Source organism: Anguilla rostrata, chromosome 18, assembly GCF_018555375.3.
Source record: "Anguilla rostrata isolate EN2019 chromosome 18, ASM1855537v3, whole genome shotgun sequence".
In the NCBI taxonomy this organism is placed as follows: Eukaryota; Metazoa; Chordata; class Actinopteri; order Anguilliformes; family Anguillidae; genus Anguilla; species Anguilla rostrata.
The window spans coordinates 16,771,449-16,785,491 of NC_057950.1; the positions used below are offsets into that span (position 1 = coordinate 16,771,449).

The 14,043-nt window shown below is 53.4% G+C and overlaps 1 protein-coding gene across 3 annotated transcripts in view; it reads left to right on the plus strand.

Moving 5' to 3' along the window:
- LOC135245161 (attractin-like protein 1) overlaps positions 1-14,043 on the plus strand; it is a 194,026-nt gene that overhangs the window by 134,583 nt on the left and 45,400 nt on the right. The window lies entirely within an intron of this gene.

The following is a 14,043-nucleotide window of genomic DNA, read 5'->3' on the forward strand; positions in this document are numbered from 1 at the left end:
TCTCTCTGTGGTGTCAGTGCGGTCTCTCTGTGGGAGTGTGGTGTCAGTGCGGTCTCTCTGTGGGAGTGTGGTGTCGGTGCGGTCTCTGGGAGTGTGGTGTCAGTGCGGTCTCTCTGTGGGAGTGTGGTGTCAGTGCGGTCTCTCTGTGGGAGTGTGGTGTCAGTGCGGTCTCTGTGGGAGTGTGGTGTCAGTGCGGTCTCTCTGTGGGAGTGTGGTGTCAGTGCGGTCTCTCTGTGGGAGTGTGCTGTCGGTGCGGTCTCTCTGGGAGTGTGGTGTCAGTGCGGTCTGTCTGTGGGAGTGAGGTGTCAGTGTTGTCTCTCTGTGGGAGTGTGGTTTCGGTGCGGTCTCTCTGTGGGAGTGTGGTGTCACTCCTCTCTGTGGGAGTGTGCTGTCGGTGCGGTCTCTCTGTGGGAGTGAGGTGTCAGTGCGGTCTCTGTGGGAGTGAGGTGTCAGTGCGGTCTCTCTGTGGGAGTGTGGTGTCAGTGCGGTCTCTGTGGGAGTGAGGTGTCGGTGCGGTCTCTCTGTGGGAGTGAGGTGTCAGTGCGGTCTCTCTGTGGGAGTGTGGTGTCGGTGCGGTCTCTCTGTGGGAGTGTGCTGTCGGTGCGGTCTCTCCGTGGGAGTGAGGTGTCAGTGCGGTCTCTCTGTGGGAGTGTGGTGTCAGTGCGGTCTCTGTGGGAGTGTGGTGTCAGTGCGGTCTCTCTGTGGGAGTGTGCTGTCAGTGCGGTCTCTGTGTGGGAGTGAGGTGTCAGTGCGGTCTCTCTGTGGGAGTGAGGTGTCAGTGCGGTCTCTGTGGGAGTGTGCTGTCAGTGCGGTCTCTCTGTGGGAGTGAGGTGTCAGTGCGGTCTCTCTGTGGGAGTGAGGTGTCAGTGCGGTCTCTGTGGGAGTGTGGTGTCAGTGCGGTCTCTCTGTGGGAGTGTGGTGTCAGTGCGGTCTCTCCGTGGGAGTGTGCTGTCGGTGCGGTCTCTCTGTGGGAGTGTGGTGTCAGTGCGGTCTCTCTGTGGGAGTGTGGTGTCAGTGCGGTCTCTCTGTGGGAGTGTGCTGTCGGTGCGGTCTCTCCGTGGGGAGCCAGTCTCTCTCAGGCCGCGTCTCAGCAGGCAGAGTGCGCAGCAGGGCCTGCAGAGAGGCAGCTGCGGCGGTGTGGATTAATTATCCATGCTTCCCACTGCTGAGCGCCAGCAGGCGCCATGCGCGGCTCCTCACAGAGGGCTGCTCCTCACAGAGGGCTGCTCGCGAGGTGAGCTTTAAAGAGGCCGCAGCCGTAATGCGGGACTTGAGCTCTAATCCTCCCCGCTTCCCATGTGCGGTCGATTGCTGCCTCTCATACACAGAGAACCGCTTCACAGTAACTCTCTCCACCATCTGCTCTCCACACTGCGCGTTACAGTTTACACTTCCAAGTTCAGGTTTTACTGAATTTTCATCTCCTTTTTATTTGTTTTCTGTGGAGAGGCATGATGAACGTATTTGTTTCAGAGCCTGCCCAGTATTCAGCTCACATTTTAGTCTTTTGGTAACACAGAATAGCCCACAAAGCATCCACAAAACTCTTCTGTTTTACCGCCCGTCAGTCCTGGACTGTCCGTAGACACCGTCCTCTCTTCTGCTTGTGTTCCTGTGGGAGTGTTTGGGGTGATTTAGCTGTCTGTGTGCTGGCGGTAATGAGTGTGAGATGGCGGAGTCGCGGTGATCTGTACGTTCGCTCCAGCAGAGGATAGAGAGAAGCTGTGACCTCATTACCGAGCTCAGGGCAGCACCAGAAACAAGCAGCCTTTCATAAACAAAACTCTGTTAGCCGCGACCGAAAGGCTCCAGCAGCGTTACCGAAACACGACCGCGCACAGACAGGTTTGCCTCTGCTCGCCGCCGCCGGCTGGAGAATAATCACCTGCGCGAGGCCAAACAGCCATCAGACACCAATTTCCACAATGATCTTCTAATAGAGTCCAACCGCGCTGTGCACTTCTATCTCTCTATCTCTCTCTGCCTCGTCCGTGGGTTTATTTTAAGGTCAGCCCGTGAAACTACTGGGTCCTCGACATTGCTTTTGATTAAAATCACAGCATTAGCGGCAGCACTCAAAAGACTGGGATCGAGAGCGATGGATAGACGCAGAGATAAAAAATATGGACAGATGGATGGTTACTGTAAATGGGGAGATAGATGGAAAGAGTTGGATGGAGATAAATAATTAGATGGAGAGATAGATAGATTGAGAGATATTAGAGAAATAGATGGACAGTTGGATAGAGTTGGATGGAGAGATGGATAGAGTTGGATGGAGAGATGGATAGAGTTAGATGGAGAGATGGATTGAGTTGGATGGAGAGATGGATAGAGGTACTTTGTTTAACAGCTCACTGTAAAATGGGTTGCGTGCTTGAGCAATGCTATAGTCACCACACACCTACACCTGCCGTCCTACACCTGCGTAACACACCTACGCCTGCTGTCCTACACCTGTGTAACACACCTACGCCTGCCGTCCTACACCTGCGTAACACACCTACGCCTGCCGTCCTACGCCTGTGTAACACACCTACGCCTGCCGTCCTACACCTGCGTAACACACCTACGCCTGCCGTCCTACGCCTGTGTAACACACCCTTACCTGCCCTCTGCCGTCCTACACCTGTTTAACACACCTACGCCTGCCGTCCTACACCTGCGTAACACACCTACGCCTGCCGTCCTACACCTGTGTAACACACCTACGCCTGCCGTCCTACACCTGTGTAACACACCTACGCCTGCCGTCCTACACCTGTGTAACACACCTACGCCTGCCGTCCTACACCTGTGTAACACACCTACGCCTGCCGTCCTACACCTGTGTAACACACCTACGCCTGCCGTCCTACACCTGTGTAACACACCTACGCCTGCCGTCCTACACCTGTGTAACACACCTGCGCCTGCCGTCCTACACCTGTGTAAAACACCTACACCTGCCGTCCTACACCTGCGTAACACACCTACGCCTGCCGTCCTACATCTGTGTAACACACCTACGCCTGCCGTCCTACACCTGTGTAACACACCTACACCTGCCGTCCTACACCTGTGTAACACACCTACGCCTGCCGTCCTACCCTGTGTAACACACCTACGCCTGCCGTCCTACACCTGTGTAACACACCTACACCTTCCGTCCTACACCTGCGTAACACACCTACGCCTGCCGTCCTACACCTGTGTAACACACCTACACCTGCCGTCCTACACCTGTGTAACACACCTACACCTGCCGTCCTACACCTGTGTAACACACCTACGCCTGCCGTCCTACACCTGTGTAACACACCTACGCCTGCCGTCCTACGCCTGTGTAACACACCTACGCCTGCCGTCCTACATCTGTGTAACACACCTACACCTGCCGTCCTACACCTGCGTAACACACCTACGCCTGCCGTCCTACACCTGTGTAACACACCTACGCCTGCCGTCCTACACCTGTGTAACACACCTACGCCTGCCGTCCTACACCTGTGTAAAACACCTACGCCTGCCGTCCTACACCTGTTTAACACACCTACGCCTGCCGTCCTACATCTGTGTAACACACCTACGCCTGCCGTCCTACACCTGCGTAAAACACCTACGCCTGCCGTCCTACGCCTGTGTAACACACCTACGCCTGCCGTCCTACACCTGTGTAACACACCTACGCCTGCCGTCCTACGCCTGTGTAACACTCCTACGCCTGCCGCCCTACACCTGTGTAAAACACCTACGTCTGCCCTGTTTCTAGGGCGCTGCTCAGTGCTGCTCTCTGATGAGCTTTCAGGATGCGTGGCTTCGGTAGGGTCAGTCACGGGCTCGTCAGGATCGGAGCGCAAACATCTGGCCACGCTGCAGCGGACAACCTCCCGTCAGACCGTTCAGCCCCCCGCCCCCCCAGATGCACTAAAGTGCTCTTTTCAGAGCGTTATCATTTGTCAGCTGGCTGTCATGGACCAGGTGACGGGAACTGAGGGCTGGCCTATCCAAGACTTAACGAACCCTCCCTCCTCCCTGGATTAATTAGCCACTCTCTCTCTCTGTGGGCTCCCCTTCGCCAGCGGCAGGGCCCGGGCGGTCAGCGCTGTTCTGGGATCAGTGTGCCGCTCGCCGCAGCGCCGGGGCCCCTCCCTCTCGCCGCGCTGCCGGGGGCGGGCTGCGGTTCGGCCGAACGCTGGAGGCGCCTCTCTCATTAGGATTAGGGGGGGGGGCGTTTCGGTCTGATTATGAAGTGCACTTAAAGAGTGAAGGATATTCTGTCCTCTGTTCCTCTTAATTACTCCTCGAGAGCTTTCTGCACTCGCTGAACGGTTTTGTTTTAGGGGAAGCGTGCTCGATGACGGCTTGTGGGAGAGGGCAGAATGTTTTTTGCTCATTACTCCTTGCTTTATAACCGGCGCTTCCTGCTGTAGCGAACCCAGCGGGTCTCCGCGGACACTGTTGCCGCGGCGCCGCGTTCCTGCCAAGCCAGTTGGTGCGGACTGCGCTCCCGCTGCAGCGGCTCGCGCGGACGGTGCGCATGGCCGTCTCCAGCTGCGCTGCGATGGAGCGATGTCCTCCCTGCAGCGTGTCCGCTGTAATTTAGTGCTGCTGGCGAACGGCGTTTCTGCAGCGTATCTGAGAAAGCTCTCCTCGTTAGCACGCTATCGGGCTTCGATGAGGTGCTGATTGCTGAAATAAGTAACTTCCACTGTGTAGGTGTTTCTCGTGGTAATTGTAATTTCATATCTGCTCGGTGGTTTCACGCACTGAGAGAGAGAGGGAGGGGGGGAGAGAGAAAGAGAGAGAGATGGGGTCTGATCAGCACGGAGGTTGAGCTGTTGTGTTGTCGGTGTTGTCGAAGCTCTTAATTGGTGTCGGGGCTTCAGACGCGGTGCGATCTGCCGTGTCTTTCCGACAGCTGCCAGTCTGAGCCCAGACTGCAGCGTGCCGTTAAAATGCCATCTCTCACTGTCGTCGATCGTCATCAGCAATCAATACTCTCTGAAACAAGATAAATCGCTCAACGAGTAATAACTGAACATCTATGAGGGATAATTGAGTTTTGCCCTCTAGGGTCTTTCTCTCTTGTGCCCCGTAAAAGGAGGGTTACAAACTGACTGGGTCATCAGGGGTCATGAAATGGGTCATGTCGACACATACGGAAAAACAATAATAATGAGCTGTTTTTACATGCAGTTGTTTTGACACTGTATAGTTAAAGCACTTTAGTTCCGACTCGTTTCTCCCGTTTAATTTGGTAATTCATTGAGTCCCTGGCGTGGGATTGGGAGCTGCTGCAGTATAGAGCTGTTCCGTTGTGGCTCCGGTCTGGCCCGCTCGTTATGGCTGTCCTGCGCGCGCCTGAATGAAAGCTGGATGAAATCCCTTGCTCTCCGCAGTGCAGGCGGACCCACAGGAGACCCACGGAGCTGTCCGCTCGCAAAACCACAGGCCATTATGGCAGCGGCGCACCGCGGCCGCCCCGGCCAAGCCGGAGAGACCGGTGCATTGTGGGAAGATCGTTAGAGGGTGCAATTAAGACTGCATGCGAAGAGGAGCTGTGCCGACTGAGATGGATCACACCTCGGGTTACAGTAGCGTGTCCTGAGCAGAAGTTATGGCGTCGGTGCGGGGAAAACATTAAGAAGCGGAGTACGTGTAAATCAGGAAAACAGCTCAGAGAGCATCGCTGCCAGTTATCCAGCAGCGGTGGAAGAGGGATAAATAATGCTATTGTGAAGACAAAGGAAAAAATGTACTTTATTCAGATGTTCTTTGGAGCTGGCAGTGCAGCGAGGAGGACTTATTCTCATTTGGACATGGTCTTAGTTCCCTCGCCGTGGTTACTGGAAGCGTTTGCCTTTATTCTTAAAGGGTTTGTGTGACGGGGCCTTGGTCTGGCGAGCGCACGCGTGCGTACAGCGCGTCACGGCGGTGTTAGTCCGGCGCCTCACTCCCCGATTCCTTCCTCAGTCCCGCGTAAAACGGGAGGAAGGAATCAGCGGCCCCTCCACACCCCTGCACCTCCTCCGCACCACCGCACCCCTGCACCACCGCAGCCCCTCCACACCCCTGCACCTCCGCACCCCTGCACCACCGCAGCCCCTCCACACCCCTGCACCATCAGCAGCCCCTCCGCACCCCTGCACCTCCGTACCCCTGCACCTCCGCACCCCTGCACCCCTGCACCACCGCAGCCCCTCCGCACCCCTGCACCACCGCAGCCCCTGCACCATCAGCAGCCCCTCTGCACCCCTGCACCTCCGTACCCCTGCACCTCCGCGGCCCCTCCGCACCCCTGCACCACCTGCATGCCTCTCTTCCCCACAGCACCGCACCACAGCCGCACGCTCGGCCTCCGCACCTCTCCCGCACCTCGCCCGGCCGAAACCACTCAGAGTTTGATTGTCTGTGCTAGCGGCTGAGGGCCAGGCTCCAGGATGTTTGTTTATTTTTGCGTTAATGAGCCCTCCAAGCGCGGTAATTGTTTCGCAGCGGCTTTTGCCTCTTCTCGCCGCCGGTCGAAGATGTAGCGGCCGCCGCAATTAGACGGGTGTCCAGTCAGCGCGGCGCACTTTACCGCTGCTCTGTATGACTTTCACATCAACAGCCCCCCCCCTCCCCCCTCCTCCCTCTCCCCAGCACTGGGCTGGGATCTCACCTTCCTGCGTAGGTTTGAGATTAGTATCGATTGAGGATTGATTCCGAAGCCTCCTTGTTAAAAAGATGTTAAAATAGGAGCAGGGAGCTGTTTTATTTCTGCTGATTCATATTTTACGCTTGCTCCGGTCCTGGTGGCTTGATGTGCTGGGCTTATATCTTTTAATTGGACTCAGGTCTTGGCCTCTGTGGAATAACGCTGCTGGCTCCCGGTCCGGGCTTGGCACTGCCTCTAATTCACCCTGTGTTTTGGGAGAAATGAGGTGTGGGTAAGGCCAGCTCCTGCGGCTGTGTCATTTAACTGGCAAGACGCTGCGTTACCGCTGGAGACTGCGCTCCCTGCGCTCCTTCCAGTCTATAACCGGCGCAAACCTTCCAGTTTCTGACGGCGTCCGGTTTGGCCCCTCCGGTTCCGGCACGTTGGCTCTTCCCAAACTGCGGGCCGTGAGGCTGGGGAGAATGGGACGTGAAGAAAAACATGCAGCCTTGCATACTGTGTCAGCACGTGGCTCACTGTTTACATTGACAGCAGTCAGACTGAACACCACACTTTGTACACGCTGTGCTTGTTTCCATGGCGCAAGATGTTGTGATAAAGCTGTTCTATTTTAATTCCCCACTTGAGTATGGGCCGGGGCACTGAAAATATATTTTCTGGCTAAGTGGGTCCTGTTCACAGAGCCTTTGGGTTGCTATGGGAGCCGGACCTGGACTATTGGGTGTCCCTCTGCTGTACTCTTGAGAGTGTAGCAGAGTAAAGATTACCACAAGGAGGCTAGTGCTGACTTCTCTCTCCCTCCGTATCACCTGATCTAATTACTTTGCGTTCCTGTCACTACGGCTCAGGCCGATTCGGATAGCGAGACGTGTGATGGGGCATTTACCCACAATCCACCTATGTCAGTGCAGGCGTCGCTTCCCATCAGCCCCTGAGCCCTCAGTGCTGACACCTGCCGCGGAGTCTGGTAATTGATCTGGACGTGATGCCATTTTGGGTGATTGGCTTGGGGGTGAAGGGGGGGGGGGTGACAGTGACAGGGTAACAGATCCAGAGGTGACAGCGCTGGTACGTGCATCTTAATCGCCTTCAGCCGAAAGGCCACATCCAGGCAAGCAGCTGTATGAATGTTAACAGGGGGTCAGGATTCCCACCTTATAATGGCATTTGTGTTGACTCAGGGGCACATTAGAAAGCAATTAGTGTCTGTGTCCCACAGAGAAGAAACCTGCTGAAGGGGGAGGGGGAGGGGGAGGGGGAGGCGACAGGAATGAGGAATTGAGGGGGAGTGGTCTGTGGGAGTGGCCAGTGGTTTCTGTTGCCTGGGAAACCACCTCGTGTCTGTGTGAGCCCGTGTCCTTCTCCCAGCCCTCTTAGCTGCTGCAGGTGTGCTTGAAGGCTCCTGTCGAGCTGCTGCGCGGTTGCTGTGAAACCTGCCTCCTCTTCCCAGGATGCCTAAAACCTTCGCCCAGCCAATCGGAGTCCAGCCTTTCACGCCCGCCGGAGCCAGCGGCTTTCTCGCTTCGCCCCTGAAAGCCGAAGCCCAGCTGTCAGAAATCTGCTTTTCATTTTCCTGCGGTGAAGACAGAATACCGATATGTGTGATCAGCAGTCTAAACCGCCATCGACGCAGAAGGGCCGGCCTCTGTGAGTAATCACGGCCGATGCTTTTTGGCCATGGCGAAGGAGGCGGTCCTTGAGCGAAAGCGAAAGTCAGCCGCTGCCTCAGACCCAGCGCCTGGCTGGCTCGCCCGCGCGGTCAGGGCCGCTATCGTGGCCTTCGGTCCGGGCCGTCCTTCCGCGGGCGAATGAGGATGGATCGGGCCTGTCGCGGCCCGCAGATGATGGGGAGCTCATTTGATGTGGAAGGATTGATGAGCTCTAAATCGCCCCACTTTCCTCTCTCTCTCTCCCAGCGGTGTGAACGGATCCTGATGTATGTGCTCTGTCGGATTACCGCTTAACCCCACCAGCCGCGAGTCCGCTGTGAGTCGCTGTGCCTCGCCGCCCTCCCCCCCTCCGCTGCCCCCCCCCCCCAGCCCCCTCTCCGCTGCCCCCCCCCCCCAGCCCCCCTCCCCGCGGTTAGTCTCAGTCACTGCTCTGGTCTCAGAGGTGCCGCCCCCAGAGCAGACGAGGTTCTGCTGTAATTGGATCCTGTTTCACCACGATGCCGAAGGATCAAGCTCAGCTTGCTTCCTGTCAGCGGGAGCTGATATGAACTGCATTCTGGGAAGGCAGCTGTTTTTTTGTTTTTATTTTGGCGCAACGGCGTTTGAGGAGTCAATTAGCGAGCCGCCCCCGCAGTCTTTGATTGTCGGGGTTTTGTTGTGTCATCTTAGCGGCTCAGCTCGTTAAAGAATTAAACGCACGCATATTCGCTGTTTACTCGGCCTGCGTAGAACAGCCAACCGACCACTAGACCCTCAACTCTGTTTTCTTCCTGCATAGCAGAGTAAATTCCCCTCAGATCCTGTGGGTAGAAGTGCTTATTTAGCCATATGCACTCTGTTATCAGTACATAGTTTTCTCATGGTTGTCTTATTTTCTTGCTTGATGAATTAGATTTTGTAAATATATTTTATCCTATTGAATATTGAATCATATTTTTTTTATGGATTACCACTCCGAGAGTATGTGCAGGAAAAGCAGTCATGTATCACATATATGCATGCACGCACACACACACACAAGTGAGTTTGTAGTCTTACCCAGTTTGCTTCGAGGAAAGTTTGTTTCTAGCTTCCACAACTTAAATTTTGCTTATGCTAAATTCCCTCCCTCCATTGTCATTGGTTGAAATGGAGGTGCAACAGTAGGTGATGAGGGAACAGGTTTGCCAATATCAATGCCAGTATTCATTTCATTCCTCGGTGTTCACCTGCTTCCTGGTTTCGATGTGCCTTCGCTAACTTTCACTGCAGCCATCCTGAATGTAAATTAAGATGCTGGGCTGTAATGATGTGTGATTCCGTCTGAAAACATTTTAGCAGATACGCCGATCAGTGCAAACTACCGGAGGTCCAGCGCAAGCTGCAGTCTTGAATTCACTGACCCATATGTGCATGTCCCTGTGGTGTTTCTGTGTAGGAAACACCTGATGGCTCAAAAATGTACTTCCAGTGGTAATGAGGGCAGGGTGTCGTTTCTCAGTGTTTGCCACAGATTTTTAGGGTTTTCAATTAGGTGGGGTGGGTGATTTCTCATTAGGAGAGAGCTGTCACACACACTCACACAAACACACACACACACGCGTGCACACACTCTCGCACTCTCTCACACGCACGCGCACACACACACACGCACACACAATCTCTCACTGTCTCACACGCTCACACATACACACTGCATTGAAGCAAACTGTGTGAATAAGACTGCTGTGGTGGGACGTATGTAAGTGATGGGGTTAATATCCATCTCACCCCACACGCCAACCCCCACCCCCTCCCCCAGTCCCCCCCCCTCCCCACCCCACAGAAAAGGACAGCCTGCATCGGGGTCACGCTGTCAGAGAGCCAATCATAACAGATGAAAGGGAGGCCCTTGGATTAAACTGTGAAAACCGCAAAGCTCTGTCTGCTACCCGCGGTCGCCAGAAACGTGGCATCACCGCGGCGAAGCTCAGTCAGCACGCCCACACCCGACGGGAGACCTCCTAAATGCCTTTGTCTCAGAACCCACACCAAATGTCTCCCCAAACCGCCAAGCTCAGCGACGCTCTGCCATTTAATAAGGAGATGATAAATGATTAATTGAACAAAGGACTGCTTTACAGGGCCTGGGGGGGAGGAATGGGATTAGGAATGGATATGCAAGAGTGGCCTGATGTCCACGCTCTCGTCTCCCTGTGTGAGGAGCTGCAATAATCCTGATGTCCACCTGTCAGAGAGGACAGGGTGTGTGGGGGCTGTAACACTGGCCAGGGAGCTGGGGTTCCGGTCTTGCAAGCGTTAGCGTCGGAGCTACAGGGCTCTTGCCATGAGGATCTCAGTCCCTCTGCCCTGGGGATCCTGTTCCCTATGCCCTGGGGATCCTGTTCCCTCTACCCTGGGGATCCAGTTCCCTCTGCCCTGAGGATCCTGTTCCCTCTGCCCTGAGGATCCCATTCCCTCTGCCCTGGGGATCCCGTTCTCTCTGCCCTGGGTCCCCTGTTCCCTCTGCCCTGGGGATCCCGTTCCCTCTGACATGAAATCCACAGATGAGTGCAGAACTATGGGACATCCACAGGTGGCTGTAGACCTGTGGGACATGAGGTCCACAGGTGGCTACAGTTTTTCAGAATACTAAAGACTGCTCCAACTTATGAACGTTATTGCACATGGGCAGTGCATATAGGCATAGCATTCCTCTTCGAACACTACCTGCTGTAGTCTAGAGGTGGCCACTGTCTTCAAGTAAAACACTTGAATGACAAAGATGGTTGGACCTGCTGCTGTGGAAGACCTGTATTCATTGAGTACTCTGCTCTGTATGTGGTTGTACTGTACTCTGGGTAAGGCTGTACTCTGCCTGTCATCCTGACATTGTTCAACATCTCCTAATCTCTCGAGTCTTTAGTAGTGGCATTTTCAGTGCCTGATCTAAGTGGAAGCGCATGCTGATCTGTTCCACCCCCAGTAGAGGGTGATTTCAGCAGTGACATTTTTGTGCTTTGTTTTTCTCTTCTCATTTTTTATCCCTTTTCTATATCCTTCTCTCCCCCCATTTCTCTCATCTTCTCCCCTTTTTCCATTCTTCTCTCTCCCACTTCTCTCTCAGTTTCTCTCTTTTTCTCTCTCCATTGTCTTTATCTGTCTATCTCTACCTTTTTCCTCTTTCTCTCACACACACGCACACACACACACACACACACACACACACACACACACACACACACACACACACACACACAGAGCTTTGGCATGCCGTCTGTATGGCTTTGCACATAATTATGTCCAGCTCCCCATAATTGCACCAGAGAATAAGATGCACCAACATTTAGAATGCCAGTTCTAGAAAGCATCTCCTTAATGGTCACGTTGTCTATTAAGCAAACGGAACGCAGCATCCATATACTCAGAGAGTTTATTAGTTGAATGCTGCCATCAAAATGAAAATGGGAAATTTAGCCTTTTTTGCTGCATGCTGCTTGCGAATTCATTCGGAGAAATTCATTAACGTTCTAGCTTATCCACTGAAATTAATTTCTGAGTCACTTCTTATAATGAAATAAACATTTGCGTCACTATTAGTTTATTCTCGCTGCCGTGCTCTCAGATGGTTGGAACACATTTTCTCGGAACCTCACAGTCTTATCTGGTAAACATTTTTTGGGGTTATGAACACCAACCCAAACCCTGAAAGGCACGAGCCTTCTAAGATTTTCTTCCGCACCGCTCTTACTCATCTGCATTATTCACGGGGACTGCAGGTACACACACACACACACAGGGATAGAAGGTACACACACTTATAGGAACACACTCACAGTGACAGCAGGTACTCACACTTGCAAGTACACACTCACAGGGACAGCAGGTACTCACACTTGCAGGGACATAGTCACAGGGACAGCAGGTACACACACACTTGAGAGAGGGCTGTAGGAGCTACCTGCTGCAGTAGAGAACATAATTGCATCTGCAGTCGTTATATCGATCTACACTAATACACTCACAAGCCCCTCAAACAGGACCGTGCTTCCCCCCGGGGAAACATCTTTTTAAAAAAACCAATCACAGTCTTACACAGGTCTTAATCTGTGGTCTTCCTTACAACAGACACACTCACCCAAAACCACACTAGAAAGGGCACTGTATGTTTTTTTTTTTTTGAAATTGTAGTTACTCTCAGTGTATTGCATGGTATAGCTATTATCTGTTGTGTACGTATTTTGTTATATTACGTTGGTTGCCATTGGAGAGATTTTCTCTGTTGTAGACAATCTGTGTTGTGTCACGACTTTGTAGTATCAGTATTTGCTAATTTCATCGAGAGCAGTCTGCGTTGCTGTAGTCGGTATTTGCAGAATGATAGGATATTGTGACTAATTGAAGTAATATCCTGTTTCCAGTTTCGGGTTGTTGCTGCTTGGTGATTAACAAATGAATCACGGCGAGACTACCGGAATGTGTATCAGCGATGGAATATCATCAGTATGCATTTGAGTGGGGGCACAGGGCATTGTGCAATCATCAGCAGATTAATTGGCCCCTCTTGGTATCATAATAATAGGATGGAAATTTGGCCAGACACAATGATCCCTTATGCACCCCAGCCCTCCAGCGCCCACTGCTGTGCTACTCTCAATGAGGGCATTCCTGCACTCCTTCCAATTAAATTATTGTTATATCCTGTGTCTGTATCCCTTTGGAAAGTGTGCAAACTGGCCATTTAACTCCCAGCTGTTCAGTTCTGATGATAAGCAGTGCAATCTCATTGGCTTGGATGCTCCTCATTTGGATTGGGGTCAGAGGCAGGTCAGATAACTCACACCACCCTGCTCTCACCTACCATTTCCTGCATGAAGGTTTTAGAGAAACTGCGTAAAGGTTTTTGAGAGGTCAGGAGTGTCTAACATCTCTGCCTGAGACAGCCAGGTTCTCAGTGCTGTTTTCAGTGTCCAGATGCATTAATCACCTCCCGGCCCCCGGCCACGGCACCTTGACCAGCTCTCAATGCCTTCATGTCAGCCGGGGGGGGTGGGGGGTGGGAGCGCAGGAGGGAGGTAGAGGTCACCGTAACGGTTCCCGCTCTGCCAGCTGCCAGGCCCCGGCCACGCAGCGGAGTGTGGTGATTCGCTCTCTCTGGCAGGGTTCGGACAGCGCTGCGTTGTGATTCGCTCTCTCCGGCAGGGTTCGGACAGCGCTGGCGATCCCTGCAGTTCGACGCCTCTCCGGCAGGGTTCGGACAGCGCTGCGTTGTGATTCGCTCTCTCCGGCAGGGTTCGGACAGCGCTGCGTTGTGATTCGCTCTCTCCGGCAGGGTTCGGACAGCGCTGCGTTGTGATTCGCTCTCTCCGGCAGGGTTCGGACAGCGCTGCGTTGTGATTCGCTCTCTCCGGCAGGGTTCGCACAGCGCTGCGTGCCATGGTCAGAGGCACCTCTGTTTCTCTTCTGACCTTTAGCTGCTGCGCTTTGGGAAGCAGCTCGTGTTTGCAAAGGGAAAAAACAAAAACAAACCTACAAGCAACAGCTAAAAAAATGTATTGCTGATATTAAACGAGAACCTTTTAATTAGGAATAATTGAAACTGTATGGATTTAGAAAAGCACATTTCACAAGCCGTTTTCATTCCCGTCCCAAACATTAACTGTGAATTGAGGGTGAAATAAAGGATGAAATGGAAAAAGTGTGTTATCCCAGACGAATGCTGCGCATCACAGGGATTTAGCGTGTGGCTGCACATGGCTCCGTTACCGTGCTGTG